Raw genomic sequence first — 7,668 nt, 5'->3', positions numbered from 1 at the left:
CAACGACATACATGGTGGGCATATATGGATTTTCTGTATTAATGGTCAATGGTATAATAAATATTAATTATCTATAATTTAATTTGTGGGGAAGATAGAGATGGCCTTATTTATAACTGTGTACCACAACTTTGTCTGAAAGTAGAAATTTAAGTTGCATATATCAAATTTTTAAAATTTAAATTCCCATATTGAATTTATTTCCATTATAAAAAAATTTATCTCATAATAATTTTTTTTTAAACAAAAATAAATAAATTCCAAAAAAAATTAAACTAACTTATCACCTCAATAAACAACACCCTAATATAACCTAAACTTCGTGTGGCCCTACCTATATTGCCCTCGGCTACTGATATTGGTGGACACGTCAAACTGTAACAAAATTTTTATAAGTAGACTGCATTGCCCTCCCTCCATGCTCCATGGGAAAGAAGAGGTATATGCATGCAGTGGTATCCCTCTTCTCTGCTCTGCACAGTGGCATGCCTTAGTTACATCGAGTCGACCTCAATGGATATTGGAAGTTTACTATTCTATTCTCTGCTGGGGATCACTTCCGCCATATTCATATACTTTGTCTTGGACGTGTTCATATACTTTGTCTTGGACGTGTGGAAGAGAAAGACCTACGGCAGGCTTCCTCCCGGGCCTCCGGGATGGCCAATTGTGAGAAATCTGTTTCAGTTGGGTAAAAATCCCCACGAATCTCTGTTCCGCCTTGCTTTTAAATACGGCCCTCTCATGTCTCTCTCCCTCGGAATGAAAACCACAGTGGTGGTCTCCTCTCCTGCCATGGCAAAGGAAGTTCTCAAAACCCATGGCCACATCTTTGCAGGCCGGATTGTCCCAGAAGCACTCAAAGCTCTTTCTCACCACAAGCACTCATTTCTTTTATGCCAATATGGATCTCGCTGGCGTATGCTCAGACGCATATCTAATAATGAACTCTTCTCTGTCAAGCGGCTAGAAGCTCTACAAGATCTCAGAAGAGATCAAGCACATCGAATGATTCATCAGATTTTTGAAAGCTCCCTGAAGGGATCAGAGTGTGTGAATATCGGACACATTGCATTCCACTCCGCGTTTAATCTGATAGGGAACCTGGCCTTTGGTAAACACATGTTCGATTCTAACTTACGAGCATCTGAAGATCTGAAAGACGCTATTTCGAGAATGATGGTTCTACACACCGCTCCGCTCCCAATTTGGCCGACTATTTCCCGTGTCTTCAGTTCTTGGATCTACAGGGTGTTTATCGTAATATGGTAATCTACAGGAAAAAGTCGTATGCTGTTATGGATAAATTCATAGAGGATCGCCTCGCAAAGAGGAGCAAAAACAGTGACACAAGTGATGATGGAAAGAAGGATCTCTTGGACGTTTTGCTGGACATGAGAAATGATGAATTTACTCTCCCTGACATCAGGGGCTACTTAAGTGTAAGTCTTTCGCTATCTCTTCTGGCTATTATACCCACACAAATCCTATCGAATTGTGAAAATACTAATAAACAGAGTCTGATTTATAATTTCTTTTGCAGGATATCTTTGTGGCTGGAAGTGATACGACCACGGTGACAATAGAATGGGCAATGGCAGAACTCATTCGCAATCCTGAGAAATTGAAACGAGCCCAAGCGGAGCTGGAAGAGGTTGTTGGTCTCAACCGCCGGATGGAAGAAAGTGATACCGAGCGCCTCCCTTATCTCCGCGCAGTGGTGAAAGAAGTGTTCCGATTGCACCCGGCAGGTCCTCTGCTCGTCCCACACAGAGCAAACAGCGATTGTGAGATCGGGGGGTTCGTGATACCCAAACACAGCCGAGTAGTGGTGAACGTTTGGGGCATGGGAAGGGACGATCAGATCTGGAAAGAGCCATTAAATTTCGTGCCAGAGAGGTTTATTGATGACGAGATGTGTAGCCATGTGGATTACAGAGGAAAACACTTTGAGCTGATACCGTTCGGAGCAGGAACGAGAATGTGTGTGGGGCTTCCATTGGCAAGTCGGATGGTTCATTTAACGTTGGGGTCGCTTGGACTGGCGCTCCAGAAGGCCGTACCCTTGGAGGCAATTGCCACGCCACGCTTAGCATCTCATTTGTATTAGAATTTCGAATTAGAGTGGTGTGTTTATAGCTTTTTTTTATAACTCAAGTTTATAATTATAATTTTAAGTGTTTTTGAGTTTTATTTTTGTAAAGATATAGTTTAATTTATAGAATAAATAAATTTTTTTAATGAAATTTATTGATATAATGTTAAAGTTTTAGAATGTATAAATAGATTCAACACTTTGGAATTCTAAAATATTAGAATTTTGTAAATTCAATAATTTAATCTCAAATTTATGAAAAAAATTATTAAATTTTAATTAAAATTAACCAAGAAAATTTATTTCATCTATAAATTAAATTACATTTTTTATTAAATTTATTTATACATTTAAAAACTTATTTTAAATAACCAAAAAAAATTATATTTAAATAAAAAATAAAAACCATTTTATATATCGATTAAATTAACCTTAACTAAAAAAACTAATAACAAAAAACACATTACTGCACGTCAAAGAAAAAAAAACACATACCTGCACGTCAAAGAAATCATGATGTGGATTACCTCGTAACAAAAAAAACACGAGTACATGTCAACGAGATTATGATGTGGAATTATAGCTGTGTGATCCATGGAAGTTTGCCTCGTACAAAAAAACACATAAAACTACATCTCAAATGGATTATGATGTGGAATTAAATATTAGTGATCTATGTAAGTTTCATGTTCACTAATCATTATTTGGGTGCGGCGCTTGCTTCTAGAATTGTGAATTAAAGTAATACGACATGCTCCTTCCACTCAAACAATTAAATTTAATATTTGTATATTATGGATTATTAAATTTGCACTATGGTACCGAGGCGACTTTTCGCCACATTTCTTGGCCATATCAATTTTGGCAATTGCATTATAATTATCGAAAGTTTTGCGAATTGTATTATAATTATTGAATTATTAATGTAGATTTTGTTTTTGGTTTCATAAATAAGTTAAATTCTATGATCATTTTTTTTTAGATTTCTAAGAAATTCAAGCATGGTGTTTTAATTCTTAAAAAATAGAATTTAGGTGTATTTACACTTTAATCTCATTTGCTAGGTAAATTTGATTTTGTTTTTCATGGTAAAAAAAGTTAAAATTTCTAAGAAATTTCTTTGATTATATTATTGATGTTAAAACAAGTACATATCGCTGGTCATCAATTATTATATTACTGTTGTTGCGATATACAACATAAGAATTTTCAATTTGCACCTTATTTCCAGAGGGCTTCTCAACCATACAATCCCAAAACTGCCAAAATTAAAACACAACGTAACACATTCATATAAGGGTGGTGAACACGGTGGATGCTTCTCTACACGAGTTGGGTGCTCCCTTTGCATTTGTCAGTCATGCTAATGAAATTCAATGTGCTCGAGACGCTCATGAATTCAATCTCACGTAGACACTCATGAATTTTGCATTGGGTTTGACTTTCAAGGATTTCCTCTTGGTTGAATTGGATATCATTCCAATAGATAACATTTTCATCGTGGTCCTCATACCATGGTCCCGGAGGATGTCCAAGTTGGTTGGATCCTTCTTAGCAGCTCGGCAATGGAGTCCAATGAGGTGGTCTGGACTACGTGGCCTGGCGGCATTATAGAAAATTGGGGAAGCCCCTCCTCTCTGTCCAGACAAGCTGAATGTGCCTCGTTGGAGGAAGAGGTACGACCACCTCTATTGTCAACACGTCTACGTTGACCACCCTCGTGGTGAGGTCATCCTCTTTGTCTTTGCATACTTGCAAAAAAATCTACACCACGCTCCCTCAAGCCCAAGCACTCACAATACTCCCACAAACATTGGTTTTCCCACTGACACTAGCACTCAGTTCCTTCCTTCCTACACTCACTTGTAATTCTTCTTGGAGTTTGTAGCAATGAATTTCCCGCTAACCTACATGCTACCCCCCACCACCCAAAAGCACAATAAGGTTTCAATTCCTTAGAACCAGAAACACGCAGCCACCAGACAACCCGTTGCCCATAGTTCGACAGAGATGACTCCTCTAGTCGGGGTGGGTTTGCAAATTCAACCCTTCCTCCCATTGAATACACCTAGGCACGATAACATTTCTCTTTGAGACCCCAAAACACAACCTTCCCTAGACGAGGGGGACCTACTAACACAAGGGTGGGATATATGAACACAATGAAGGAACTCGAGACGCACATAGGTCATTTCACTAGGGGCGTAGACAACATACAAGCAATTACCTCCCCTCCCCAGTGATACCCGTTACATTTCACATAACGCTCAAACCTCCTCTCGAGGTAGTCATTGGTCGTGGCCCAACATAGTCGTTGTCCCCCTTGACTAAAGACCTAAAGATTAACAGCAAAACCAAAACGAGAACTAACTAACAGACACCAGACCAGGAAAAAAAAAATTACCCAGACTCACCAGATGGCAACTTCCCAGTGTTGCAACTCACGAGTGGCCAGCAGGTGGAGATGCCACAAACCTAATAAGATGCTTGCAGTTGGTCAAGCCACTATCTTCTCTTGCGTTTCTTCGAGATCCCACAAGAATTCCTGGAAAAAAAATACCAAATGCATAGGCTAGCTCCCCACTCCCCCCCAACCCTTCAAATTTCATCAAAGACTTGGCTAGTGAACAACACCCTCTCCCTTCCTTTCTCCCTGCATTCTCATCGCCTGCCACAACCACTATGATCTTGTCCTCCTCTTGATGTGATAATAAAAAATCACATTCTCTCGATAGTTCCATTGATGGGCCAAGAGCCCTCAATCATATCTCATTACTCCTCGCATGATTAACAACTACCAGAGGGTGGGAATCTCAATTCTACCTCTATCATGTGACCTCCACCCCCATTAGGGGTCTTAAGAAAATTCTTATTCTAATGTAATATTTGTTTTGAATTAAAGAAATTTAGGTTATGGTTAAAAGAAATTCAGGGTATAGTTAGAGTAGAGTATCTTGAATTCCACACAAAATGAGACATGATTAGAGTTTGATCCCTATTAGGTAAATTAAATTGATCATTTACCTTTCATTAAGTAAAATATATCTCTTTGAATATTCAAATGCTTCAGATATATGGGGATTCCAAAATCATAATAGAACAGGCTTCTGGGAAATTATCCAACAAGAATCCTATGTTATCTGGATGGATGAACACGATTAAAATGTTATGGAATAGCAAACTGGACTACTTAATCAATCATGTGAACAGGTCACTGAATTCTCGAGCAGACGACCTGTCAAAGAAGGGCCTTGCTATACAGCATGGTTCATGGAAAATGGAGGTACAAATGCAAGCTACAACATATGAGATAGAAGATTTCTCCCTTCCGGGTACCTAGTTTTTCCTTTTGGTTTCTGTCTTCCTATGCTTCATAGACTATTTCCTCTTCATAAAAGGTATGTCGGTCTTTCCTTGACTTTCTACTTCTAATGAGAAGGCTTATTCTAGTATGGTCTAGTATATATATCCATGAGTATATGGCTAAACTCTATCTGTCCATGCTTCTGATATCTCCTGCATCAAGAGAATTTTGATACTCTATGAATTTCTGTTAGCTCTGTTTATAGCTAATATTTCTGCATACACATGTTTCAGCTCTTATCAGTCATTTTCTCTTATGTAAATATCTTTTATATGAATATAAATCATGCTTCTTTTTTTCGTACTGAAAAAGTAAAATTTATCTCAAAAACTTTAATATTAAGTAAAATTGTGAATTTTACAATTTTTTTTATTTATAAAATAAAGGAAATTATATATGTGTATGTGATATAATAATTTTTATTAAATTTCATCCTTTATAGTTAGTAGATACGTTTACTTCATGATAATATATTTTTAATTCCCAAGACATTTATCTAGAATGATTATTATTTTCTACTTACTTTTAAATTTTTGCTATCACTTAATTAACTATAATAATCTCACAAATATTACTATAATAACTTTTATATATATATATATCTATATATATATATATATATATATATATATATATATATAAGTTATTATAGTAATATTTGTCAGATTATTATAGTTAATTAAGTGATAGCAAAAAATTAAAAATATAGATATATATAATAATAAAATTTATGTATTAATTTAAAGAAATTTAATTTGCTACCCTAATTATTATATACAAATTTAATCTATATCAATATATTAATTATTATATATAAATTCAGTTCATATCACAACAAAATATTAATATTATATTGGACAAAACAATTATTTATAATATTTTATTTTATTTATAACCATATTTACTTGTAATTTAATAATAGCTATTATTCAGTATAAAATTTAGTGATGTATAGTTATTTTAATTTTTTATTTATTAAATATTAAGAATAAAAATATAATTTTTAAATGTATTAATGGTTAATATTTTAAAATTTATTATTGACTTTACACATTAATAAATAATATTGTTCAATATAATAGAGTTTCTTTCTATTCTAGTCTTTTAATTGTGTATTTTTTCATTTTAAAAAAACTTACAAGTCAAGAAATTTGATTCTTTCTAATAAGTTTAAATAGATTTAAATAATTTAATTATTAATCTTTAAATGCTCTAGATGACAAAAATTATAAACTCTCTACCCAACAAATATAAATTTGATACAAAATTATATTTTTCTATATAATAAAATATATTTAAGAAAAAAAATTGAAAATAATTACATAAAAAAAAATTAACCATCGCCTTTCAAATCAACTAATTAATTTCATTACATTTTTAATTTAAAATTTTATAAAATCATTAAAATTATACTATAAAAATAAAATATGTTTAAATTATTAATATTAAACCATTATAAAAATTTCGATTAACATAAATAGATAACTTCAACCTCCTATATAACCTAAGCGTAATTGGGTATGAAAATCCACGCCCAAAAAACCTAATAATTTGGAACTCCAGTTAGGAGGAAGAACTATCATCTTTAAAATAAATATGTTTAATACCACTAAATTGTTAATATTATATATATATATATAAAAGAGTTTCTTTCGCTTCAAAATAATATTGATATATAACATTCCTGTACAATTTGAGATAATTGCACCGTGGACGGGGGAAATCTGATTTACCAATAATGGTTTATGTTTTTTTATCACTTCAAATCATTTTAAAATAAAATTGATTTGCAATTCAAGTTTTTGACACGACACAATGTAAACTAGATATGCAAAATTTTCAAGTGTCATTCATTGCTAGCTAAACATAAATTAAAAAAACTATTATATTAAAAGTTAAAAACCTTAACCAAGAGGTTGGAAGAAATATTAATTATTTAAAGAAGTGACTAGGGCCATTCAAGGAAGTGAATAAGGCTAGATCCTAGGCACTTGCATTTGTTAGAGGCTTGAGGGTGTATTGTATATGGCTTTTTATGTGGTCAAGTAAGATCTAGGTTGATGAGAAAAAAATGTTGGTGGTATTGGACTTATTGAATTTTATTAAAGCAAGCTATAATGTTATTGCAGTCCTCACACTTTTCTTTACAGTCTCTTCCCAAGACCGTCTTCATTTTCCTATGAAGGGTGATGGGATTAAGATATTGGAT

At 33.8% G+C, this 7,668-nt stretch overlaps 1 pseudogene across 1 annotated transcript; it reads left to right on the top strand.

Moving 5' to 3' along the window:
- The first annotated feature begins 442 nt into the window (after positions 1 to 442).
- Positions 443 to 2,110, top strand: LOC149231981 (cytochrome P450 76T24-like; annotated as a pseudogene). The gene is made up of 2 exons (XR_016247504.1): positions 443 to 1,442; positions 1,544 to 2,110. The product of XR_016247504.1 is annotated as a cytochrome P450 76T24-like (transcript).
- Positions 2,111 to 7,668: the final 5,558 nt, after the last annotated feature.

This window comes from Pinus tabuliformis, chromosome J, assembly GCF_031772625.1.
Source record: "Pinus tabuliformis cultivar Carrire ecotype Pingquan chromosome J, CPIR1, whole genome shotgun sequence".
Lineage (NCBI taxonomy): Eukaryota > Viridiplantae > Streptophyta > Pinopsida > Pinales > Pinaceae > Pinus > Pinus tabuliformis.
This window is presented reverse-complemented; position numbering and strand designations above follow the sequence as displayed.